We start from the raw sequence: 26,310 nt of genomic DNA on the forward strand, positions 1-26,310 counted from the left end.
CAGCTAATCCATCTCTGCCCACACATAGTTAAGACAGCTAATCCATCTCTGCCAGCACTCAGTCCAGACAGCTAATCCATCTCTGGCAGCACACAGTCCAGACAGCTAATCCATTTCTGCGGGCACACAGTCCAGACAGCTAATCCATCTCTGCCTGCACACAGTACAGGCAGCTAATCCATCTCTGCCTGCACACAGTCAAACAGCTAATCCATCTCTGCCAGCACAAAGTCAAGAGCGCTAATGCATCACTGCCAGCACACAGTCAAGACAGCTAACCCATCTCTGCCCACACACAGTCAAGACAGCTAAGCCATCTCTGCCTGCACACAGTCCAAACAGCTAATCCATTTCTGCCTGCACACAGTCCAGATAGCTAATCCATCTCTGCCCACGCACAGATAAGCCATCTCTGCCTGCACACAGTCAAGACAGCTAATCCATCTCTGCCTACACACAGTACAACCAGCTAATCCATCTCTGACTGCTCACATAGTCCAGACAGCTAATCCATCTCTGCCTGCACACAGTCCAGACAGCTAATCCATCTCTGCCGGCACACAGTCCAGACAGCTAATCCATCTCTGCCGGCACACAGTCCAGACAGCTAATCCATCTCTGCCCACACACAGTCCAGACAGCTAATCCATCTCTGCCCACACATAGTTAAGACAGCTAAACCATCTCTGCCAGCACTCAGTCCAGACAGCTAATCCATCTCTGGCAGCACACAGTCCAGACAGCTAATCCATTTCTGCAGGCACACAGTCCAGACAGCTAATCCATTTCTGCAGGCACACAGTCCAGACAGCTAATCCATCTCTGCCTGCACACAGTACAGGCAGCTAATCCATCTCTGCCTGCACACAGTCAAACAGCTAATCCATCTCTGCCAGCACAAAGTCAAGAGCGCTAATCCATCTCTGCCAGCACACAGTCAAGACAGCTAATCCATCTCTGCCTGCACACAGTCAAGACAGCTAATCCATCTCTGCCCACACACAGTCAAGACAGCTAAGCCATCTCTGCCTGCACACAGTCCAAACATCTAATCCATTTCTGCCTGCACACAGTCCAGATAGCTAATCCATCTCTGCCCACGCACAGATAAGCCATCTCTGCCTGCACACAGTCAAGACAGCTAATCCATCTCTGCCTGCACACAGTCAAGACAGCTAATCCATCTCTGCCTGCACACAGTCCAGATAGCTAATCCATCTCTGCCCACACACAGTCAAGACAGCTAATCCATCTCTGCCTGACACAGTCCAGACAGCTAATCCATCTCTGCCTGACACAGTCCAGACAGCTAATCCATCTCTGCCTGCACACATAGCATCTCTGCCTGCACACAGTCCAAACAGCTAATCCATTTCTGCCTGCACACACAGTCCAGACAGCTAATCCATCTCTGCCTGCACACACAGTACAGACAGCTAGTCCATCTCTGCCAGCACACAGTCAAGACAGCTAATCCATCTCTGCCAGTACACAGTCAAGACAGCTAATCGATCTCTGCCTGCACACAGTCCAGACAGCTAATCCATCTCTGCCTGCACACAGTCCAGACAGCTAATCCATTTCTGCCTGCACACAGTCCAGACAGCTAATCCATTTCTGCAGGCACACAGTCCAGACAGCTAATCTATCTCTGCCAGCACACAGTCATGACAGCTAATCGATCTCTGCCTGCACACAGTCCAGACAGCTAAGCCATCTCTGCCTGCACACAGTCCAGACAGCTAAGCCATCTCTGCCTGCACACAGTCCAGACAGCTAATCCATTTCTGCAGGCACACAGTCCAGACAGCTAATCCATCTCTGTCTGCACACAGTACAGACAGCTAATCCATCTCTGCCTGCACACAGTCAAACAGCTAATCCATCTCTGCCAGCACACAGTCAAGAGCGCTAATCCATCTCTGCCAGCACACAGTCCAGACAGCTGATCCATCTCTGCCGGCACACAGTCAAGACAGCTAATCCATCTCTGCCTGCACACAGTCAAGACAGCTAATCCATCTCTGCCCACACACAGTCAAGACAGCTAAGCCATCTCTGCCTGCACACAGTCCAAACAGCTAATCCATTTCTGCCTGCACACAGTCAAGACAGCTAACCCATCTCTGCCCACACACAGTCAAGACAGCTAAGCCATCTCTGCCTGCACACAGTCCAAACAGCTAATCCATTTCTGCCTGCACACAGTCCAGATAGCTAATCCATCTCTGCCCACGCACAGATAAGCCATCTCTGCCTGCACACAGTCAAGACAGCTAATCCATCTCTGCCTACACACAGTACAACCAGCTAATCCATCTCTGACTGCTCACATAGTCCAGACAGCTAATCCATCTCTGCCTGCACACAGTCCAGACAGCTAATCCATCTCTGCCGGCACACAGTCCAGACAGCTAATCCATCTCTGCCGGCACACAGTCCAGACAGCTAATCCATCTCTGCCCACACACAGTCCAGACAGCTAATCCATCTCTGCCCACACATAGTTAAGACAGCTAAACCATCTCTGCCAGCACTCAGTCCAGACAGCTAATCCATCTCTGGCAGCACACAGTCCAGACAGCTATTCCATTTCTGCAGGCACACAGTCCAGACAGCTAATCCATTTCTGCAGGCACACAGTCCAGACAGCTAATCCATCTCTGCCTGCACACAGTACAGGCAGCTAATCCATCTCTGCCTGCACACAGTCAAACAGCTAATCCATCTCTGCCAGCACAAAGTCAAGAGCGCTAATCCATCTCTGCCAGCACACAGTCAAGACAGCTAATCCATCTCTGCCTGCACACAGTCAAGACAGCTAATCCATCTCTGCCCACACACAGTCAAGACAGCTAAGCCATCTCTGCCTGCACACAGTCCAAACATCTAATCCATTTCTGCCTGCACACAGTCCAGATAGCTAATCCATCTCTGCCCACGCACAGATAAGCCATCTCTGCCTGCACACAGTCAAGACAGCTAATCCATCTCTGCCTGCACACAGTCAAGACAGCTAATCCATCTCTGCCTGCACACAGTCCAGATAGCTAATCCATCTCTGCCCACACACAGTCAAGACAGCTAATCCATCTCTGCCTGACACAGTCCAGACAGCTAATCCATCTCTGCCTGACACAGTCCAGACAGCTAATCCATCTCTGCCTGCACACATAGCATCTCTGCCTGCACACAGTCCAAACAGCTAATCCATTTCTGCCTGCACACACAGTCCAGACAGCTAATCCATCTCTGCCTGCACACACAGTACAGACAGCTAGTCCATCTCTGCCAGCACACAGTCAAGACAGCTAATCCATCTCTGCCAGTACACAGTCAAGACAGCTAATCGATCTCTGCCTGCACACAGTCCAGACAGCTAATCCATCTCTGCCTGCACACAGTCCAGACAGCTAATCCATTTCTGCCTGCACACAGTCCAGACAGCTAATCCATTTCTGCAGGCACACAGTCCAGACAGCTAATCTATCTCTGCCAGCACACAGTCATGACAGCTAATCGATCTCTGCCTGCACACAGTCCAGACAGCTAAGCCATCTCTGCCTGCACACAGTCCAGACAGCTAAGCCATCTCTGCCTGCACACAGTCCAGACAGCTAATCCATTTCTGCAGGCACACAGTCCAGACAGCTAATCCATCTCTGTCTGCACACAGTACAGACAGCTAATCCATCTCTGCCTGCACACAGTCAAACAGCTAATCCATCTCTGCCAGCACACAGTCAAGAGCGCTAATCCATCTCTGCCAGCACACAGTCCAGACAGCTGATCCATCTCTGCCGGCACACAGTCAAGACAGCTAATCCATCTCTGCCTGCACACAGTCAAGACAGCTAATCCATCTCTGCCCACACACAGTCAAGACAGCTAAGCCATCTCTGCCTGCACACAGTCCAAACAGCTAATCCATTTCTGCCTGCACACAGTCCAGATAGTTAATCCATCTCTGCCCACGCACAGTCAAGACAGCTAAGCCATCTCTGCCTGCACATATTCCAAACAGCTAATCCATCTCTGCCTGCACACAGCCAAGACAGCTAATCCATCTCTGCTAGCACACAGTCAAGACAGCTAATCCATCTCTGCCAGCACACAGTCCAGACAGCTAAACCATCTCTGCCGGCACACAGTCCAGACAGCTAATCCATCTCTGTCTGCACACATAGTCCAGACAGCTAATCCATCTCTGACTGTATACATAGTCCAGACAGCTAATCCATCTCTGCCTGCACACAGTTCAAACAGCTAATCCATCTCTGACTGCACACATAGTCCAGACAGCTAATCCATCTCTGCCAGCACACAGTCCAGACAGCTAATCCATCTCTGCCAGCACACAGTCCAGACAGCTAAACCATCTCTGCCGGCACACAGTCCAGACAGCTAATCCATCTCTGTCTGCACACATAGTCCAGACAGCTAATCCATCTCTGACTGTATACATAGTCCAGACAGCTAATCCATCTCTGCCTGCACACAGTACAACCAGCTAATCCATCTCTGACTGCTCACATAGTCCAGACTGCTAATCCATCTCTGCCTGCACACAGTCCAGACAGCTAATCCATCTCTGCCAGCACACAGTCCAGACAGCTAATCCATCTCTGCCCACACACAGTCCAGACAGCTAATCCATCTCTGCCCACACATAGTTAAGACAGCTAGTCCATCTCTGCCAGCACAAAGTCAAGAGCGCTAATCCATCTCTGCCAGCACACAGTCCAGACAGCTGATCCATCTCTGCCTGACACAGTCAAGACAGCTGATCCATCTCTGCCTGCACACAGTCCAAACAGCTAATCCATCTCTGCCTACACACAGTACAACCAGCTAATCCATCTATGACTGCTCACATAGACCAGACAGCTAATCCATCTCTGCCTGCACACAGTCCAGACAGCTAATCCATCTCTGCCAGCACACAGTCCAGACAGCTAATCCATCTCTGCCCACACACATTCCAGACAGCTAATCCATCTCTGCCCACACATAGTTAAGACAGCTAATCCATCTCTGCCAGCACTCAGTCCAGACAGCTAATCCATCTCTGCCAGCACACAGTCCAGACAGCTAATCCATTTCTGCAGGCACACAGTCCAGACAGCTAATCCATTTCTGCGGGCACACAGTCCAGACAGCTAATCCATCTCTGCCTGCACACAGTACAGGCAGCTAATCCATCTCTGCCTGCACACAGTCAAACGGCTAATACATCTTTGCCAGCACAAAGTCAAGAGCGCTAATCCATCTCTGCCAGCACACAGTCAAGACAGCTAATCTTTTTCTGCCTGCACACAGTCCAGACAGCTAATCCATCTCTGCCCACACACAGTCAAGACAGCTAAGCCATCTCTTCCTGCACACACAGTCAAGACAGCTAAGCCATCTCTTCCTGCACACAGTCCAAACAGCTAATCCATTTCTGCCTGCACACAGTCCAGACAGCTAATCCATCTCTGCCCACACACAGTCCAGACAGCTAATCCATCTCTGCCCACACATAGTTAAGACAGCTAATCCATCTCTGCCAGCACTCAGTCCAGACAGCTAATCCATCTCTGGCAGCACACAGTCCAGACAGCTAATCCATTTCTGCGGGCACACAGTCCAGACAGCTAATCCATCTCTGCCTGCACACAGTACAGGCAGCTAATCCATCTCTGCCTGCACACAGTCAAACAGCTAATCCATCTCTGCCAGCACAAAGTCAAGAGCGTTAATCCATCTCTGCCAGCACACAGTCAAGACAGCTAACCCATCTCTGCCCACACACAGTCAAGACAGCTAAGCCATCTCTGCCTGCACACAGTCCAAACAGCTAATCCATTTCTGCCTGCACACAGTCCAGATATCTAATCCATCTCTGCCCACGCACAGATAAGCCATCTCTGCCTGCACACAGTCAAGACAGCTAATCCATCTCTGCCTACACACAGTACAACCAGCTAATCCATCTCTGACTGCTCACATAGTCCAGACAGCTAATCCATCTCTGCCTGCACACAGTCCAGACAGCTAATCCATCTCTGCCGGCACACAGTCCAGACAGCTAATCCATCTCTGCCCACACACAGTCCAGACAGCTAATCCATCTCTGCCCACACATAGTTAAGACAGCTAATCCATCTCTGCCAGCACTCAGTCCAGACAGCTAATCCATCTCTGGCAGCACACAGTCCAGACAGCTAATCCATTTCTGCAGGCACACAGTCCAGACAGCTAATCCATTTCTGCGGGCACACAGTCCAGACAGCTAATCCATCTCTGCCTGCACACAGTACAGGCAGCTAATCCATCTCTGCCTGCACACAGTCAAACAGCTAATCCATCTCTGCCAGCACAAAGTCAAGAGCGCTAATCCATCTCTGCCAGCACACAGTCAAGACAGCTAATCCATCTCTGCCTGCACACAGTCAAGACAGCTAATCCATCTCTGCCCACACACAGTCAAGACAGCTAAGCCATCTCTGCCTGCACACAGTCCAAACAGCTAATCCATTTCTGCCTGCACACAGTCCAGATAGCTAATCCATCTCTGCCCACGCACAGATAAGCCATCTCTGCCTGCACACAGTCAAGACAGCTAATCCATCTCTGCCTGCACACAGTCAAGACAGCTAATCCATCTCTGCCTGCACACATTCCAGATAGCTAATCCATCTCTGCCCACACACAGTCAAGACAGCTAATCCATCTCTGCCTGACACAGTCCAGACAGCTAATCCATCTCTGCCTGACACAGTCCAGACAGCTAATCCATCTCTGCCTGCACACATAGCATAGTCCAGACATCTAATCCATCTCTGCCGGCACACAGTTCAAACAGCTAATCCATCTCTGACTGCACACATAGTCCAGACAGCTAATCCATCTCTGCCAGCACAAAGTCCAGACAGCCAATTCATCTCTGCCAGCACACAGTCCAGACAGCTAATCCATCTCTGACTGCACACATAGTCCAGACAGCTAATCCATCTCTGACTGCACACATAGTCCAGACAGCTAATCCATCTCTGCCTGCACACAGTACAACCAGCTAATCCATCTCTGACTGCACACATAGTCCAGACAGCTAATCCATCTCTGCCTGCACACAGTCCAGACAGCTAATCCATCTCTGCCAGCACACAGTCCAGACAGCTAATCTATCTCTGCCCACACACAGTCCAGACAGCTAATCCATCTCTGCCCACACATAGTTAAGACAGCTAATCCATCTCTGCCAGCACTCAGTCCAGACAGCTAATCCATTTCTGCCTGCACACAGTCCAGATAGCTAATCCATCTCTGCCTGCACACAGTCAAGACAGCTAATCCATCTCTGCCAGCACACAGTCAAGACAGCTAATCGATCTCTGCCTGCACACAGTCCAGACAGCTAATCCATCTCTGACTGCACACATAATCCAGACAGCTAATCCATCTCTGCCTGCACACACAGTACAGACAGCTAATCCATCTCTGCCAGCACACAGTCAAGACAGCTAATCCATCTCTGCCAGCACACAGTCAAGACAGCTAATCCATCTCTGCCTGCACACAGTCAAACAGCTAATCCATCTCTGCCAGCACACAGTCAAGAGCGCTAATCCATCTCTGCCTGCACACACAGTCCAGACAGCTAATCCATCTCTGCCTGCACACACAGTACAGACAGCTAATCCATCTCTGCCAGCACACAGTCAAGACAGCTAATCCATCTCTGCCAGTACACAGTCAAGACAGCTAATCGATCTCTGTCTGCACACAGTACAGACAGCTAATCCATCTCTGCCTGCACACAGTCAAACAGCTAATCCATCTCTGCCTGCACACAGTCCAGACAGCTAATACATCTCTGCCTGCACACAGTCCAGACAGCTAATCCATTTCTGCCTGCACACAGTCCAGACAGCTAATCCATTTCTGCAGGCACACAGTCCAGACAGCTAATCTATCTCTGCCAGCACACAGTCAAGACAGCTAATCCATCTCTGCCAGCACACAGTCAAGACAGCTAATCGATCTCTGCCTGCACACAGTCCAGACAGCTAAGCCATCTCTGCCTGCACACAGTCCAGACAGCTAAGCCATCTCTGCCTGCACACAGTCCAGACAGCTAATCCATTTCTGCAGGCACACAGTCCAGACAGCTAATCCATCTCTGTCTGCACACAGTACAGACAGCTAATCCATCTCTGCCTGCACACAGTCAAACAGCTAATCCATCTCTGCCAGCACACAGTCAAGAGCGCTAATCCATCTCTGCCAGCACACAGTCCAGACAGCTGATCCATCTCTGCCGGCACACAGTCAAGACAGCTAATCCATCTCTGCCCACACACAGTCAAGACAGCTAAGCCATCTCTGCCTGCACACAGTACAACCAGCTAATCCATCTCTGACTGCTCACATAGTCCAGACAGCTAATCCATCTCTGCTTGCACACAGTCCAGACAGCTAATCCATCTCTGCCAGCACACAGTCCAGACAGCTAATCCATCTCTGCCCACACATAGTTAAGACAGCTAGTCCATCTCTGCCAGCACAAAGTCAAGAGCGCTAATCCATCTCTGCCAGCACACAGTCCAGACAGCTGATCCATCTCTGCCTGACACAGTCAAGACAGCTGATCCATCTCTGCCTGCACACAGTCCAAACAGCTAATCCATCTCTGCCTACACACAGTACAACCAGCTAATCCATCTATGACTGCTCACATAGACCAGACAGCTAATCCATCTCTGCCTGCACACAGTCCAGACAGCTAATCCATCTCTGCCAGCACACAGTCCAGACAGCTAATCCATCTCTGCCCACACACATTCCAGACAGCTAATCCATCTCTGCCCACACATAGTTAAGACAGCTAATCCATCTCTGCCAGCACTCAGTCCAGACAGCTAATCCATCTCTGCCAGCACACAGTCCAGACAGCTAATCCATTTCTGCAGGCACACAGTCCAGACAGCTAATCCATTTCTGCGGGCACACAGTCCAGACAGCTAATCCATCTCTGCCTGCACACAGTACAGGCAGCTAATCCATCTCTGCCTGCACACAGTCAAACGGCTAATACATCTTTGCCAGCACAAAGTCAAGAGCGCTAATCCATCTCTGCCAGCACACAGTCAAGACAGCTAATCTTTTTCTGCCTGCACACAGTCCTGACAGCTAATCCATCTCTGCCCACACACAGTCAAGACAGCTAAGCCATCTCTTCCTGCACACACAGTCAAGACAGCTAAGCCATCTCTTCCTGCACACAGTCCAAACAGCTAATCCATTTCTGCCTGCACACAGTCCAGACAGCTAATCCATCTCTGCCCACACACAGTCAAGACAGCTAATCCATCTCTGCCCACACATAGTTAAGACAGCTAATCCATCTCTGCCAGCACAAAGTCAAGAGCGCTAATCCATCTCTGCCAGCACACAGTCCAGACAGCTGATCCATCTCTGCCTCCACACAGTCAAGACAGCTAATCCATCTCTGCCCACACACAGTCAAGACAGCTAAGCCATCTCTGTCTGCACACAGTCCAAACAGCTAATCCATCTCTGCCTACACACAGTCAAGACAGCTAATTCATCTCTGCCCACACACAGTCAAGACAGCTAAGCCATCTCTGTCTGCACACAGTCCAGACAGCTGATCCATCTCTGCCTCCACACAGTCAAGACAGCTAATCCATCTCTGCCCACACACAGTCAAGACAGCTAAGCCATCTCTGTCTGCACACAGTCAAGACAGCTAATCCATCTCTGACTGCTCACATAGTCCAGACAGCTAATCCATCTCTGCCTGCACACAGTCCAGACAGCTAATCCCTCTCTGCCCACACACAGTCCAGACAGCTAATCCATCTCTGCCCACACATAGTTAAGACAGCTAATCCATCTCTGCCAGCACTCAGTCCAGACAGCTAATCCATCTCTGGCAGCACACAGTCCAGACAGCTAATCCATTTCTGCGGGCACACAGTCCAGACAGCTAATCCATCTCTGCCTGCACACAGTACAGGCAGCTAATCCATCTCTGCCTGCACACAGTCAAACAGCTAATCCATCTCTGCCAGCACAAAGTCAAGAGCGCTAATCCATCTCTGCCAGCACACAGTCAAGACAGCTAACCCATCTCTGCCCACACACAGTCAAGACAGCTAAGCCATCTCTGCCTGCACACAGTCCAAACAGCTAATCCATTTCTGCCTGCACACAGTCCAGATAGCTAATCCATCTCTGCCCACGCACAGATAAGCCATCTCTGCCTGCACACAGTCAAGACAGCTAATCCATCTCTGCCTACACACAGTACAACCAGCTAATCCATCTCTGACTGCTCACATAGTCCAGACAGCTAATCCATCTCTGCCTGCACACAGTCCAGACAGCTAATCCATCTCTGCCGGCACACAGTCCAGACAGCTAATCCATCTCTGCCCACACACAGTCCAGACAGCTAATCCATCTCTGCCCACACATAGTTAAGACAGCTAATCCATCTCTGCCAGCACTCAGTCCAGACAGCTAATCCATCTCTGGCAGCACACAGTCCAGACAGCTAATCCATTTCTGCAGGCACACAGTCCAGACAGCTAATCCATTTCTGCGGGCACACAGTCCAGACAGCTAATCCATCTCTGCCTGCACACAGTACAGGCAGCTAATCCATCTCTGCCTGCACACAGTCAAACAGCTAATCCATCTCTGCCAGCACAAAGTCAAGAGCGCTAATCCATCTCTGCCAGCACACAGTCAAGACAGCTAATCCATCTCTGCCTGCACACAGTCAAGACAGCTAATCCATCTCTGCCCACACACAGTCAAGACAGCTAAGCCATCTCTGCCTGCACACAGTCCAAACAGCTAATCCATTTCTGCCTGCACACAGTCCAGATAGCTAATCCATCTCTGCCCACGCACAGATAAGCCATCTCTGCCTGCACACAGTCAAGACAGCTAATCCATCTCTGCCTGCACACAGTCAAGACAGCTAATCCATCTCTGCCTGCACACATTCCAGATAGCTAATCCATCTCTGCCCACACACAGTCAAGACAGCTAATCCATCTCTGCCTGACACAGTCCAGACAGCTAATCCATCTCTGCCTGACACAGTCCAGACAGCTAATCCATCTCTGCCTGCACACATAGCATAGTCCAGACATCTAATCCATCTCTGCCGGCACACAGTTCAAACAGCTAATCCATCTCTGACTGCACACATAGTCCAGACAGCTAATCCATCTCTGCCAGCACAAAGTCCAGACAGCTAATTCATCTCTGCCAGCACACAGTCCAGACAGCTAATCCATCTCTGCCTGCACACATAGTCCAGACAGCTAATCCATCTCTGACTGCACACATAGTCCAGACAGCTAATCCATCTCTGCCTGCACACAGTACAACCAGCTAATCCATCTCTGACTGCACACATAGTCCAGACAGCTAATCCATCTCTGCCTGCACACAGTCCAGACAGCTAATCCATCTCTGCCAGCACACAGTCCAGACAGCTAATCCATCTCTGCCCACACACAGTCCAGACAGCTAATCCATCTCTGCCCACACATAGTTAAGACAGCTAATCCATCTCTGCCAGCACTCAGTCCAGACAGCTAATCCATTTCTGCCTGCACACAGTCCAGATAGCTAATCCATCTCTGCCTGCACACAGTCAAGACAGCTAATCCATCTCTGCCAGCACACAGTCCAGACAGCTAATCGATCTCTGCCTGCACACAGTCCAGACAGCTAATCCATCTCTGACTGCACACATAATCCAGACAGCTAATCCATCTCTGCCTGCACACACAGTACAGACAGCTAATCCATCTCTGCCAGCACACAGTCAAGACAGCTAATCCATCTCTGCCAGCACACAGTCAAGACAGCTAATCCATCTCTGCCTGCACACAGTCAAACAGCTAATCCATCTCTGCCAGCACACAGTCAAGAGCGCTAATCCATCTCTGCCTGCACACACAGTCCAGACAGCTAATCCATCTCTGCCTGCACACACAGTACAGACAGCTAATCCATCTCTGCCAGCACACAGTCAAGACAGCTAATCCATCTCTGCCAGTACACAGTCAAGACAGCTAATCGATCTCTGTCTGCACACAGTACAGACAGCTAATCCATCTCTGCCTGCACACAGTCAAACAGCTAATCCATCTCTGCCTGCACACAGTCCAGACAGCTAATACATCTCTGCCTGCACACAGTCCAGACAGCTAATCCATTTCTGCCTGCACACAGTCCAGACAGCTAATCCATTTCTGCAGGCACACAGTCCAGACAGCTAATCTATCTCTGCCAGCACACAGTCAAGACAGCTAATCCATCTCTGCCAGCACACAGTCAAGACAGCTAATCGATCTCTGCCTGCACACAGTCCAGACAGCTAAGCCATCTCTGCCTGCACACAGTCCAGACAGCTAAGCCATCTCTGCCTGCACACAGTCCAGAGAGCTAATCCATTTCTGCAGGCACACAGTCCAGACAGCTAATCCATCTCTGTCTGCACACAGTACAGACAGCTAATCCATCTCTGCCTGCACACAGTCAAACAGCTAATCCATCTCTGCCAGCACACAGTCAAGAGCGCTAATCCATCTCTGCCAGCACACAGTCCAGACAGCTGATCCATCTCTGCCGGCACACAGTCAAGACAGCTAATCCATCTCTGCCCACACACAGTCAAGACAGCTAAGCCATCTCTGCCTGCACACAGTCCAAACAGCTAATCCATTTCTGCCTGCACACAGTCCAGATAGCTAATCCATCTCGGCCCACGCACAGTCAAGACAGCTAAGCCATCTCTGCCTGCACATATTCCAAACAGCTAATCCATCTCTGCCTGCACACAGCCAAGACAGCTAATCCATCTCTGCTAGCACACAGTCAAGACAGCTAATCCATCTCTGCCTACACACATAGCATAGTCCAGACATCTAATCCATCTCTGCCGGCACACAGTTCAAACAGCTAATCCATCTCTGACTGCACACATAGTCCAGACAGCTAATCCATCTCTGCCAGCACACAGTCCAGACAGCTAATCCATCTCTGCCAGCACACAGTCCAGACAGCTAAACCATCTCTGCCGGCACACAGTCCAGACAGCTAATCCATCTCTGTCTGCACACATAGTCCAGACAGCTAATCCATCTCTGACTGCACACATAGTCCAGACAGCTAATCCATCTCTGCCTGCACACAGTACAACCAGCTAATCCATCTCTGACTGCTCACATAGTCCAGACAGCTAATCCATCTCTGCCTGCACACAGTCCAGACAGCTAATCCATCTCTGCCAGCACACAGTCCAGACAGCTAATCCATCTCTGCCCACACACAGTCCAGACAGCTAATCCATCTCTGCCCACACATAGTTAAGACAGCTAGTCCATCTCTGCCAGCACAAAGTCAAGAGCGCTAATCCATCTCTGGCAGCACACAGTCCAGAAAGCTAATCCATTTCTGCAGGCACACAGTCCAGACAGCTAATCCATCTCTGCCTGCACACAGTCCAGACAGCTAATCCATCTCTGCCTGCACATAGTACAGGCAGCTAATCCATCTCTGCCTGCACACAGTCAAACAGCTAATCCATCTCTGCCAGCACAAAGTCAAGAGCGCTAATCCATCTCTGCCAGCACACAGTCAAGACAGCTAATCCATCCCTGCCCACACACAGTCAAGACAGCTAAGCCATCTCTGCCTGCACACAGTCCAAACAGCTAATCCATTTCTGCCTGCACACAGTCCAGATAGCTAATCCATCTCTGCCCACGCACAGTCAAGACAGCTAATCCATCTCTGCCTGCACATAGTACAGGCAGCTAATCCATCTCTGCCTGCACACAGTCAAACAGCTAATCCATCTCTGCCAGCACAAAGTCAAGAGCGCTAATCCATCTCTGCCAGCACACAGTCAAGACAGCTAATCCATCTCTGCCAGCACACAGTCAAGACAGCTAATCGATCTCTGCCTGCACACAGTCCAGACAGCTAAGCCATCTCTGCCTGCACACAGTCCAGACAGCTAAGCCATCTCTGCCTGCACACAGTCCAGACAGCTAATCCATTTCTGCAGGCACACAGTCCAGACAGCTAATCCATCTCTGTCTGCACACAGTACAGACAGCTAATCCATCTCTGCCTGCACACAGTCAAACAGCTAATCCATCTCTGCCAGCACACAGTCAAGAGCGCTAATCCATCTCTGCCAGCACACAGTCCACACAGCTGATCCATCTCTGCCGGCACACAGTCAAGACAGCTAATCCATCTCTGCCTGCACACAGTCAAGACAGCTAATCCATCTCTGCCCACACACAGTCAAGACAGCTAAGCCATCTCTGCCTGCACACAGTCCAAACAGCTAATCCATTTCTGCCTGCACACAGTCCAGATAGCTAATCCATCTCTGCCCACGCACAGTCAAGACAGCTAAGCCATCTCTGCCTGCACATATTCCAAACAGCTAATCCATCTCTGCCTGCACACAGCCAAGACAGCTAATCCATCTTTGCTAGCACACAGTCAAGACAGCTAATCCATCTCTGCCTGCACACATAGCATAGTCCAGACATCTAATCCATCTCTGCCGGCACACAGTTCAAACAGCTAATCCATCTCTGACTGCACACATAGTCCAGACAGCTAATCCATCTCTGCCAGCACACAGTCCAGACAGCTAATCCATCTCTGCCAGCACACAGTCCAGACAGCTAAACCATCTCTGCCGGCACACAGTCCAGACAGCTAATCCATCTCTGACTGCACACATAGTCCAGACAGCTAATCCATCTCTGCCTGCACACAGTACAACCAGCTAATCCATCTCTGACTGCTCACATAGTCCAGACAGCTAATCCATCTCTGCCTGCACACAGTCCAGACAGCTAATCCATCTCTGCCAGCACACAGTCCAGACAGCTAATCCATCTCTGCCCACACACAGTCCAGACAGCTAATCCATCTCTGCCCACACATAGTTAAGACAGCTAGTCGATCTCTGCCAGCACAAAGTCAAGAGCGCTAATCCATCTCTGGCAGCACACAGTCCAGACAGCTAATCCATTTCTGCAGGCACACAGTCCAGACAGCTAATCCATCTCTGCCTGCACACAGTCCAGACAGCTAATCCATCTCTGCCTGCACATAGTACAGGCAGCTAATCCATCTCTGCCTGCACACAGTCAAACAGCTAATCCATCTCTGCCAGCACAAAGTCAAGAGCGCTAATCCATCTCTGCCAGCACACAGTCAAGACAGCTAATCCATCTCTGCCTGCACACAGTACAACCAGCTAATCCATCTCTGACTGCTCACATAGTCCAGACAGCTAATCCATCTCTGCCTGCACACAGTCCAGACAGCTAATCCATCTCTGCCAGCACACAGTCCAGACAGCTAATCCATCTCTGCCCACACACAGTCCAGACAGCTAATCCATCTCTGCCCACACATAGTTAAGACAGCTAGTCCATCTCTGCCAGCACAAAGTCAAGAGCGCTAATCCATCTCTGCCAGCACACAGTCCAGACAGCTAATCCATCTCTGCCTACACACAGTACAACCAGCTAATCCATCTCTGACTGCTCACATAGTCCAGACAGCTAATCCATCTCTGTCTGCACACAGTACAGACAGCTAATCCATCTCTGCCTGCACACAGTCAAACAGCTAATCCATCTCTGCCAGCACACAGTCAAGAGCGCTAATCCATCTCTGCCAGCACACAGTCCAGACAGCTGATCCATCTCTGCCGGCACACAGTCAAGACAGCTAATCCATCTCTGCCCACACACAGTCAAGACAGCTAAGCCATCTCTGCCTGCACACAGTCCAAACAGCTAATCCATTTCTGCCTGCACACAGTCCAGATAGCTAATCCATCTCTGCCCACGCACAGTCAAGACAGCTAAGCCATCTCTGCCTGCACATATTCCAAACAGCTAATCCATCTCTGCCTGCACACAGCCAAGACAGCTAATCCATCTCTGCTAGCACACAGTCAAGACAGCTAATCCATCTCTGCCTGCACACATAGCATAGTCCAGACATCTAATCCATCTCTGCCGGCACACAGTTCAAACAGCTAATCCATCTCTGACTGCACACATAGTCCAGACAGCTAATCCATCTCTGCCAGCACACAGTCCAGACAGCTAATCCATCTCTGCCAGCACACAGTCCAGACAGCTAAACCATCTCTGCCGGCACACAGTCCAGACAGCTAATCCATCTCTGTCTGCACACATAGTCCAGACAGCTAATCCATCTCTGCCTGCACACATAGTCCAGACAGCTAATCCATCTCTGCCTGCACACAGTACAACCAGCTAATCCATCTCTGACTGCTCACATAGTCCAGACAGCTAATCCATCTCTGCCTGCACACAGTCCAGACAGCTAATCCATCTCTGCCAGCACACAGTCCAGACAGCTAATCCATCTCTGCCCACACACAGTCCAGACAGCTAATCCATCTCTGCCCACACATAGTTAAGACAGCTAGTCCATCTCTGCCAGCACAAAGTCAAGAGCGCTAATCCATCTCTGGCAGCACACAGTCCAGAAAGCTAATCCATTTCTGCAGGCACACAGTCCAGACAGCTAATCCATCTCTGCCTGCACACAGTCCAGACAGCTAATCCATCTCTGCCTGCACATAGTACAGGCAGCTAATCCATCTCTGCCTGCACACAGTCAAACAGCTAATCCATCTCTGCCAGCACAAAGTCAAGAGCGCTAATCCATCTCTGCCAGCACACAGTCAAGACAGCTAATCCATCCCTGCCCACACACAGTCAAGACAGCTAAGCCATCTCTGCCTGCACACAGTCCAAACAGCTAATCCATTTCTGCCTGCACACAGTCCAGATAGCTAATCCATCTCTGCCCACGCACAGTCAAGACAGCTAATCCATCTCTGCCTGCACATAGTACAGGCAGCTAATCCATCTCTGCCTGCACACAGTCAAACAGCTAATCCATCTCTGCCAGCACAAAGTCAAGAGCGCTAATCCATCTCTGCCAGCACACAGTCAAGACAGCTAATCCATCTCTGCCAGCACACAGTCAAGACAGCTAATCGATCTCTGCCTGCACACAGTCCAGACAGCTAAGCCATCTCTGCCTGCACACAGTCCAGACAGCTAAGCCATCTCTGCCTGCACACAGTCCAGACAGCTAATCCATTTCTGCAGGCACACAGTCCAGACAGCTAATCCATCTCTGTCTGCACACAGTACAGACAGCTAATCCATCTCTGCCTGCACACAGTCAAACAGCTAATCCATCTCTGCCAGCACACAGTCAAGAGCGCTAATCCATCTCTGCCAGCACACAGTCCACACAGCTGATCCATCTCTGCCGGCACACAGTCAAGACAGCTAATCCATCTCTGCCTGCACACAGTCAAGACAGCTAATCCATCTCTGCCCACACACAGTCAAGACAGCTAAGCCATCTCTGCCTGCACACAGTCCAAACAGCTAATCCATTTCTGCCTGCACACAGTCCAGATAGCTAATCCATCTCTGCCCACGCACAGTCAAGACAGCTAAGCCATCTCTGCCTGCACATATTCCAAACAGCTAATCCATCTCTGCCTGCACACAGCCAAGACAGCTAATCCATCTTTGCTAGCACACAGTCAAGACAGCTAATCCATCTCTGCCTGCACACATAGCATAGTCCAGACATCTAATCCATCTCTGCCGGCACACAGTTCAAACAGCTAATCCATCTCTGACTGCACACATAGTCCAGACAGCTAATCCATCTCTGCCAGCACACAGTCCAGACAGCTAATCCATCTCTGCCAGCACACAGTCCAGACAGCTAAACCATCTCTGCCGGCACACAGTCCAGACAGCTAATCCATCTCTGACTGCACACATAGTCCAGACAGCTAATCCATCTCTGCCTGCACACAGTACAACCAGCTAATCCATCTCTGACTGCTCACATAGTCCAGACAGCTAATCCATCTCTGCCTGCACACAGTACAGACAGCTAATCCATCTCTGCCAGCACACAGTCCAGACAGCTAATCCATCTCTGCCCACACACAGTCCAGACAGCTAATCCATCTCTGCCCACACATAGTTAAGACAGCTAGTCGATCTCTGCCAGCACAAAGTCAAGAGCGCTAATCCATCTCTGGCAGCACACAGTCCAGACAGCTAATCCATTTCTGCAGGCACACAGTCCAGACAGCTAATCCATCTCTGCCTGCACACAGTCCAGACAGCTAATCCATCTCTGCCTGCACATAGTACAGGCAGCTAATCCATCTCTGCCTGCACACAGTCAAACAGCTAATCCATCTCTGCCAGCACAAAGTCAAGAGCGCTAATCCATCTCTGCCAGCACACAGTCAAGACAGCTAATCCATCTCTGCCCACACACAGTCAAGACAGCTAAGCCATCTCTGCCTGCACACAGTCCAAACAGCTAATCCATTTCTGCCTGCACACAGTCCAGATAGCTAATCCATCTCTGCCCACGCACAGTCAAGACAGATAAGCCATCTCTGCCTGCACATATTCCAAACAGCTAATCCATCTCTGCCTGCACACAGCCAAGACAGCTAATCCATCTCTGCTAGCACACAGTCAAGACAGCTAATCCATCTCTGCCTGCACACATAGCATAGTCCAGACATCTAATCCATCTCTGCCGGCACACAGTTCAAACAGCTAATCCATCTCTGACTGCACACATAGTCCAGACAGCTAATCCATCTCTGCCAGCACACAGTCCAGACAGCTAATCCATCTCTGCCAGCACACAGTCCAGACAGCTAAACCATCTCTGCCGGCACACAGTCCAGACAGCTAATCCATCTCTGTCTGCACACATAGTCCAGACAGCTAATCCATCTCTGACTGTATACATAGTCCAGACAGCTAATCCATCTCTGCCTGCACACAGTACAACCAGCTAATCCATCTCTGACTGCTCACATAGTCCAGACAGCTAATCCATCTCTGCCTGCACACAGTCCAGACAGCTAATCCATCTCTGCCAGCACACAGTCCAGACAGCTAATCCATCTCTGCCCACACACAGTCCAGACAGCTAATCCATCTCTGCCCACACATAGTTAAGACAGCTAGTCCATCTCTGCCAGCACAAAGTCAAGAGCGCTAATCCATCTCTGGCAGCACACAGTCCAGACAGCTAATCCATTTCTGCAGGCACACAGTCCAGACAGCTAATCCATCTCTGCCTGCACACAGTCCAGACAGCTAATCCATCTCTGCCTGCACATAGTACAGGCAGCTAATCCATCTCTGCCTGCACACAGTCAAACAGCTAATCCATCTCTGCCAGCACAAAGTCAAGAGCGCTAATCCATCTCTGCCAGCACACAGTCAAGACAGCTAATCCATCTCTGCCCACACACAGTCAAGACAGCTAAGCCATCTCTGCCTGCACACAGTCCAAACAGCTAATCCATTTCTGCCTGCACACAGTCCAGATAGCTAATCCATCTCTGCCCACGCACAGTCAAGACAGCTAATCCATCTCTGCCTGCACATAGTACAGGCAGCTAATCCATCTCTGCCTGCACACAGTCAAACAGCTAATCCATCTCTGCCAGCACAAAGTCAAGAGCGCTAATCCATCTCTGCCAGCACACAGTCAAGACAGCTAATCCATCTCTGCCAGCACACAGTCAAGACAGCTAATCGATCTCTGCCTGCACACAGTCCAGACAGCTAAGCCATCTCTGCCTGCACACAGTCCAGACAGCTAAGCCATCTCTGCCTGCACACAGTCCAGACAGCTAATCCATTTCTGCAGGCACACAGTCCAGACAGCTAATCCATCTCTGTCTGCACACAGTACAGACAGCTAATCCATCTCTGCCTGCACACAGTCAAACAGCTAATCCATCTCTGCCAGCACACAGTCAAGAGCGCTAATCCATCTCTGCCAGCACACAGTCCACACAGCTGATCCATCTCTGCCGGCACACAGTCAAGACAGCTAATCCATCTCTGCCTGCACACAGTCAAGACAGCTAATCCATCTCTGCCCACACACAGTCAAGACAGCTAAGCCATCTCTGCCTGCACAAAGTCCAAACAGCTAATCCATTTCTGCCTGCACACAGTCCAGATAGCTAATCCATCTCTGCCCACGCACAGTCAAGACAGCTAAGCCATCTCTGCCTGCACATATTCCAAACAGCTAATCCATCTCTGCCTGCACACAGCCAAGACAGCTAATCCATCTCTGCTAGCACACAGTCAAGACAGCTAATCCATCTCTGCCTGCACACATAGCATAGTCCAGACATCTAATCCATCTCTGCCAGCACACAGTCCAGACAGCTAAACCATCTCTGCCGGCACACAGTCCAGACAGCTAATCCATCTCTGTCTGCACACATAGTCCAGACAGCTAATCCATCTCTGACTGCACACATAGTCCAGACAGCTAATCCATCTCTGCCTGCACACAGTACAACCAGCTAATCCATCTCTGACTGCTCACATAGTCCAGACAGCTAATCCATCTCTGCCTGCACACAATCCAGACAGCTAGTCCATCTCTGCCAGCACACAGTCCAGACAGCTAATCCATCTCTGCCCACACACAGTCCAGACAGCTAATCCATCTCTGCCCACACATAGTTAAGACAGCTAGTCCATCTCTGCCAGCACAAAGTCAAGAGCGCTAATCCATCTCTGGCAGCACACAGTCCAGACAGCTAATCCATTTCTGCAGGCACACAGTCCAGACAGCTAATCCATCTCTGCCTGCACACAGTCCAGACAGCTAATCCATCTCTGCCTGCACATAGTACAGGCAGCTAATCCATCTCTGCCTGCACACAGTCAAACAGCTAATCCATCTCTGCCAGCACAAAGTCAAGAGCGCTAATCCATCTCTGCCAGCACACAGTCAAGACAGCTAATCCATCTCTGCCCACACACAGTCAAGACAGCTAAGCCATCTCTGCCTGCACACAGTCCAAACAGCTAATCCATTTCTGCCTGCACACAGTCCAGATAGCTAATCCATCTCTGCCCACGCACAGTCAAGACAGCTAAGCCATCTCTGCCTGCACATATTCCAAACAGCTAATCCATCTCTGCCTGCACACAGCCAAGACAGCTAATCCATCTCTGCTAGCACACAGTCAAGACAGCTAATCCATCTCTGCCTGCACACATAGCATAGTCCAGACATCTAATCCATCTCTGCCGGCACACAGTTCAAACAGCTAATCCATCTCTGACTGCACACATAGTCCAGACAGCTAATCCATCTCTGCCAGCACACAGTCCAGACAGCTAATCCATCTCTGCCTGCACACAGTACAACCAGCTAATCCATCTCTGACTGCACACATAGTCCAGACAGCTAATCCATCTCTGCCTGCACACAGTCCAGACAGCTAATCCATCTCTGCCAGCACACAGTCCAGACAGCTAATCCATCTCTGCCCACACACAGTCCAGACAGCTAATCCATCTCTGCCCACACATAGTTAAGACAGCTAATCCATCTCTGCCAGCACTCAGTCCAGACAGCTAATCCATTTCTGCCTGCACACAGTCCAGATAGCTAATCCATCTCTGCCTGCACACAGTCAAGACAGCTAATCCATCTCTGCCAGCACACAGTCAAGACAGCTAATCGATCTCTGCCTGCACACAGTCCAGACAGCTAATCCATCTCTGACTGCACACATAATCCAGACAGCTAATCCATCTCTGCCTGCACACACAGTACAGACAGCTAATCCATCTCTGCCAGCACACAGTCAAGACAGCTAATCCATCTCTGCCAGCACACAGTCAAGACAGCTAATCCATCTCTGCCTGCACACACAGTACAGACAGCTAATCCATCTCTGCCAGCACACAGTCAAGACAGCTAATCCATCTCTGCCAGTACACAGTCAAGACAGCTAATCGATCTCTGCCTGCACACAGTCCAGACAGCTAATACATCTCTGCCTGCACACAGTCCAGACAGCTAATCCATTTCTGCCTGCACACAGTCCAGACAGCTAATCCATTTCTGCAGGCACACAGTCCAGACAGCTAATCTATCTCTGCCAGCACACAGTCAAGACAGCTAATCCATCTCTGCCAGCACACAGTCAAGACAGCTAATCGATCTCTGCCTGCACACAGTCCAGACAGCTAAGCCATCTCTGCCTGCACACAGTCCAGACAGCTAAGCCATCTCTGCCTGCACACAGTCCAGACAGCTAATCCATTTCTGCAGGCACACAGTCCAGACAGCTAATCCATCTCTGTCTGCACACAGTACAGACAGCTAATCCATCTCTGCCAGCACACAGTCAAGAGCGCTAATCCATCTCTGCCAGCACACAGTCCAGACAGCTGATCCATCTCTGCCGGCACACAGTCAAGACAGCTAATCCATCTCTGCCTGCACACAGTCAAGACAGCTAATCCATCTCTGCCCACACACAGTCAAGACAGCTAAGCCATCTCTGCCTGCACACAGTCCAAACAGCTAATCCATTTCTGCCTGCACACAGTCCAGATAGCTAATCCATCTCTGCCCACGCACAGTCAAGACAGCTAAGCCATCTCTGCCTGCACATATTCCAAACAGCTAATCCATCTCTGCCTGCACACAGCCAAGACAGCTAATCCATCTCTGCTAGCACACAGTCAAGACAGCTAATCCATCTCTGCCTGCACACATAGCATAGTCCAGACATCTAATCCATCTCTGCCGGCACACAGTTCAAACAGCTAATCCATCTCTGACTGCACACATAGTCCAGACAGCTAATCCATCTCTGCCAGCACACAGTCCAGACAGCTAATCCATCTCTGCCAGCACACAGTCCAGACAGCTAAACCATCTCTGCCGGCACACAGTCCAGACAGCTAATCCATCTCTGTCTGCACACATAGTCCAGACAGCTAATCCATCTCTGACTGCACACATAGTCCAGACAGCTAATCCATCTCTGCCTGCACACAGTACAACCAGCTAATCCATCTCTGACTGCTCACATAGTCCAGACAGCTAGTCCATCTCTGCCAGCACAAAGTCAAGAGCGCTAATCCATCTCTGGCAGCACACAGTCCAGACAGCTAATCCATCTCTGCCTGCACATAGTACAGGCAGCTAATCCATTTCTGCCTGCACACAGTCAAACAGCTAATCCATCTCTGCCAGCAGAAAGTCAAGAGCGCTAATCCATCTCTGCCAGCACACAGTCAAGACAGCTAATCCATCTCTGCCTGCACACAGTCAAGACAGCTAATCCATCTCTGCCCACACACAGTCAAGACAGCTAATCCATCTCTGCCCACACACAGTCAAGACAGCTATGCCATCTCTGCCTGCACACAGTCCAGATAGCTAATCCATCTCTGCCCACGCACAGATAAGCCATCTCTGCCTGCACACAGTCAAGACAGCTAATCCATCTCTGCCTGCACACAGTCAAGACAGCTAATCCATCTCTGCCTGCACACAGTCCAGATAGCTAATCCATCTCTGCCCACACACAGTCAAGACAGCTAATCCATCTCTGCCTGACACAGTCCAGACAGCTAATCCATCTCTGCCTGACACAGTCCAGACAGCTAATCCATCTCTGCCTGCACACATAGCATCTCTGCCTGCACACAGTCCAAACAGCTAATCCATTTCTGCCTGCACACACAGTCCAGACAGCTAATCCATCTCTGCCTGCACACACAGTACAGACAGCTAGTCCATCTCTGCCAGCACACAGTCCAGACAGCTAATCCATCTCTGCCAGCACACAGTCCAGACAGCTAATCCATCTCTGCCCACACACAGTCCAGACAGCTAATCCATCTCTGCCCACACATAGTTAAGACAGCTAATCCATCTCTGCCAGCACTCAGTCCAGACAGCTAATCCATTTCTGCCTGCACACAGTCCAGATAGCTAACCCATCTCTGCCTGCACACAGTCAAGACAGCTAATCCATCTCTGCCAGCACACAGTCAAGACAGCTAATCGATCTCTGCCTGCACACAGTCCAGACAGCTAATCCATCTCTGACTGCACACATAATCCAGACAGCTAATCCATCTCTGCCTGCACACACAGTACAGACAGCTAATCCATCTCTGCCAGCACACAGTCAAGACAGCTAATCCATCTCTGCCAGCACACAGTCAAGACAGCTAATCCATCTCTGCCTGCACACAGTCAAACAGCTAATCCATCTCTGCCAGCACACAGTCAAGAGCGCTAATCCATCTCTGCCTGCACACACAGTCCAGACAGCTAATCCATCTCTGCCTGCACACACAGTACAGACAGCTAATCCATCTCTGCCAGCACACAGTCAAGACAGCTAATCCATCTCTGCCAGTACACAGTCAAGACAGCTAATCGATCTCTGCCTGCACACAGTCCAGACAGCTAATACATCTCTGCCTGCACACAGTCCAGACAGCTAATCCATTTCTGCCTGCACACAGTCCAGACAGCTAATCCATTTCTGCAGGCACACAGTCCAGACAGCTAATCTATCTCTGCCAGCACACAGTCAAGACAGCTAATCCATCTCTGCCAGCACACAGTCAAGACAGCTAATCGATCTCTGCCTGCACACAGTCCAGACAGCTAAGCCATCTCTGCCTGCACACAGTCCAGACAGCTAAGCCATCTCTGCCTGCACACAGTCCAGACAGCTAATCCATTTCTGCAGGCACACAGTCCAGACAGCTAATCCATCTCTGTCTGCACACAGTACAGACAGCTAATCCATCTCTGCCTGCACACAGTCAAACAGCTAATCCATCTCTGCCAGCACACAGTCAAGAGCGCTAATCCATCTCTGCCAGCACACAGTCCAGACAGCTGATCCATCTCTGCCGGCACACAGTCAAGACAGCTAATCCATCTCTGCCTGCACACAGTCAAGACAGCTAATCCATCTCTGCCCACACACAGTCAAGACAGCTAAGCCATCTCTGCCTGCACACAGTCCAAACAGCTAATCCATTTCTGCCTGCACACAGTCCAGATAGCTAATCCATCTCTGCCCACGCACAGTCAAGACAGCTAAGCCATCTCTGCCTGCACATATTCCAAACAGCTAATCCATCTCTGCCTGCACACAGCCAAGACAGCTAATCCATCTCTGCTAGCACACAGTCAAGATAGCTAATCCATCTCTGCCTGCACACATAGCATAGTCCAGACATCTAATCCATCTCTGCCGGCACACAGTTCAAACAGCTAATCCATCTCTGACTGCACACATAGTCCAGACAGCTAATCCATCTCTGCCAGCACACAGTCCAGACAGCTAATCCATCTCTGCCAGCACACAGTCCAGACAGCTAAACCATCTCTGCCGGCACACAGTCCAGACAGCTAATCCATCTCTGTCTGCACACATAGTCCAGACAGCTAATCCATCTCTGACTGCACACATAGTCCAGACAGCTAATCCATCTCTGCCTGCACACAGTACAACCAGCTAATCCATCTCTGACTGCTCACATAGTCCAGACAGCTAATCCATCTCTGCCTGCACACAGTCCAGACAGCTAATCCATCTCTGCCAGCACACAGTCCAGACAGCTAATCCATCTCTGCCCACACACAGTCCAGACAGCTAATCCATCTCTGCCCACACATAGTTAAGACAGCTAGTCCATCTCTGCCAGCACAAAGTCAAGAGCGCTAATCCATCTCTGGCAGCACACAGTCCAGACAGCTAATCCATTTCTGCAGGCACACAGTCCAGACAGCTAATCCATCTCTGCCTGCACACAGTCCAGACAGCTAATCCATCTCTGCCTGCATATAGTACAGGCAGCTAATCCATCTCTGCCTGCACACAGTCAAACAGCTAATCCATCTCTGCCAGCACAAAGTCAAGAGCGCTAATCCATCTCTGCCAGCACACAGTCAAGACAGCTAATCCATCTCTGCCTGCACACAGTCAAGACAGCTAATCCATCTCTGCCCACACACAGTCAAGACAGCTAAGCCATCTCTGCCTGCACACAGTCCAAACAGCTAATCCATTTCTGCCTGCACACAGTCCAGATAGCTAATCCATCTCTGCCCACGCACAGATAAGCCATCTCTGCCTGCACACAGTCAAGACAGCTAATCCATCTCTGCCTGCACACAGTCAAGACAGCTAATCCATCTCTGCCTGCACACAGTCCAGATAGCTAATCCATCTCTGCCCACACACAGTCAAGACAGCTAATCCATCTCTGCCTGACACAGTCCAGACAGCTAATCCATCTCTGTCTGACACAGTCCAGACAGCTA

General features: G+C 50.4%; 1 protein-coding gene across 2 annotated transcripts in view; it reads left to right on the top strand.

The window, feature by feature from the left end:
• LOC144352383 (ATP synthase mitochondrial F1 complex assembly factor 1-like) overlaps positions 1-26,310 on the top strand; it is a 155,615-nt gene that overhangs the window by 100,608 nt on the left and 28,697 nt on the right. The window lies entirely within an intron of this gene.

The sequence above is a fragment of the Saccoglossus kowalevskii genome, chromosome 9, assembly GCF_978046115.1.
Source record: "Saccoglossus kowalevskii chromosome 9, keSacKowa6.1, whole genome shotgun sequence".
In the NCBI taxonomy this organism is placed as follows: Eukaryota; Metazoa; Hemichordata; class Enteropneusta; family Harrimaniidae; genus Saccoglossus; species Saccoglossus kowalevskii.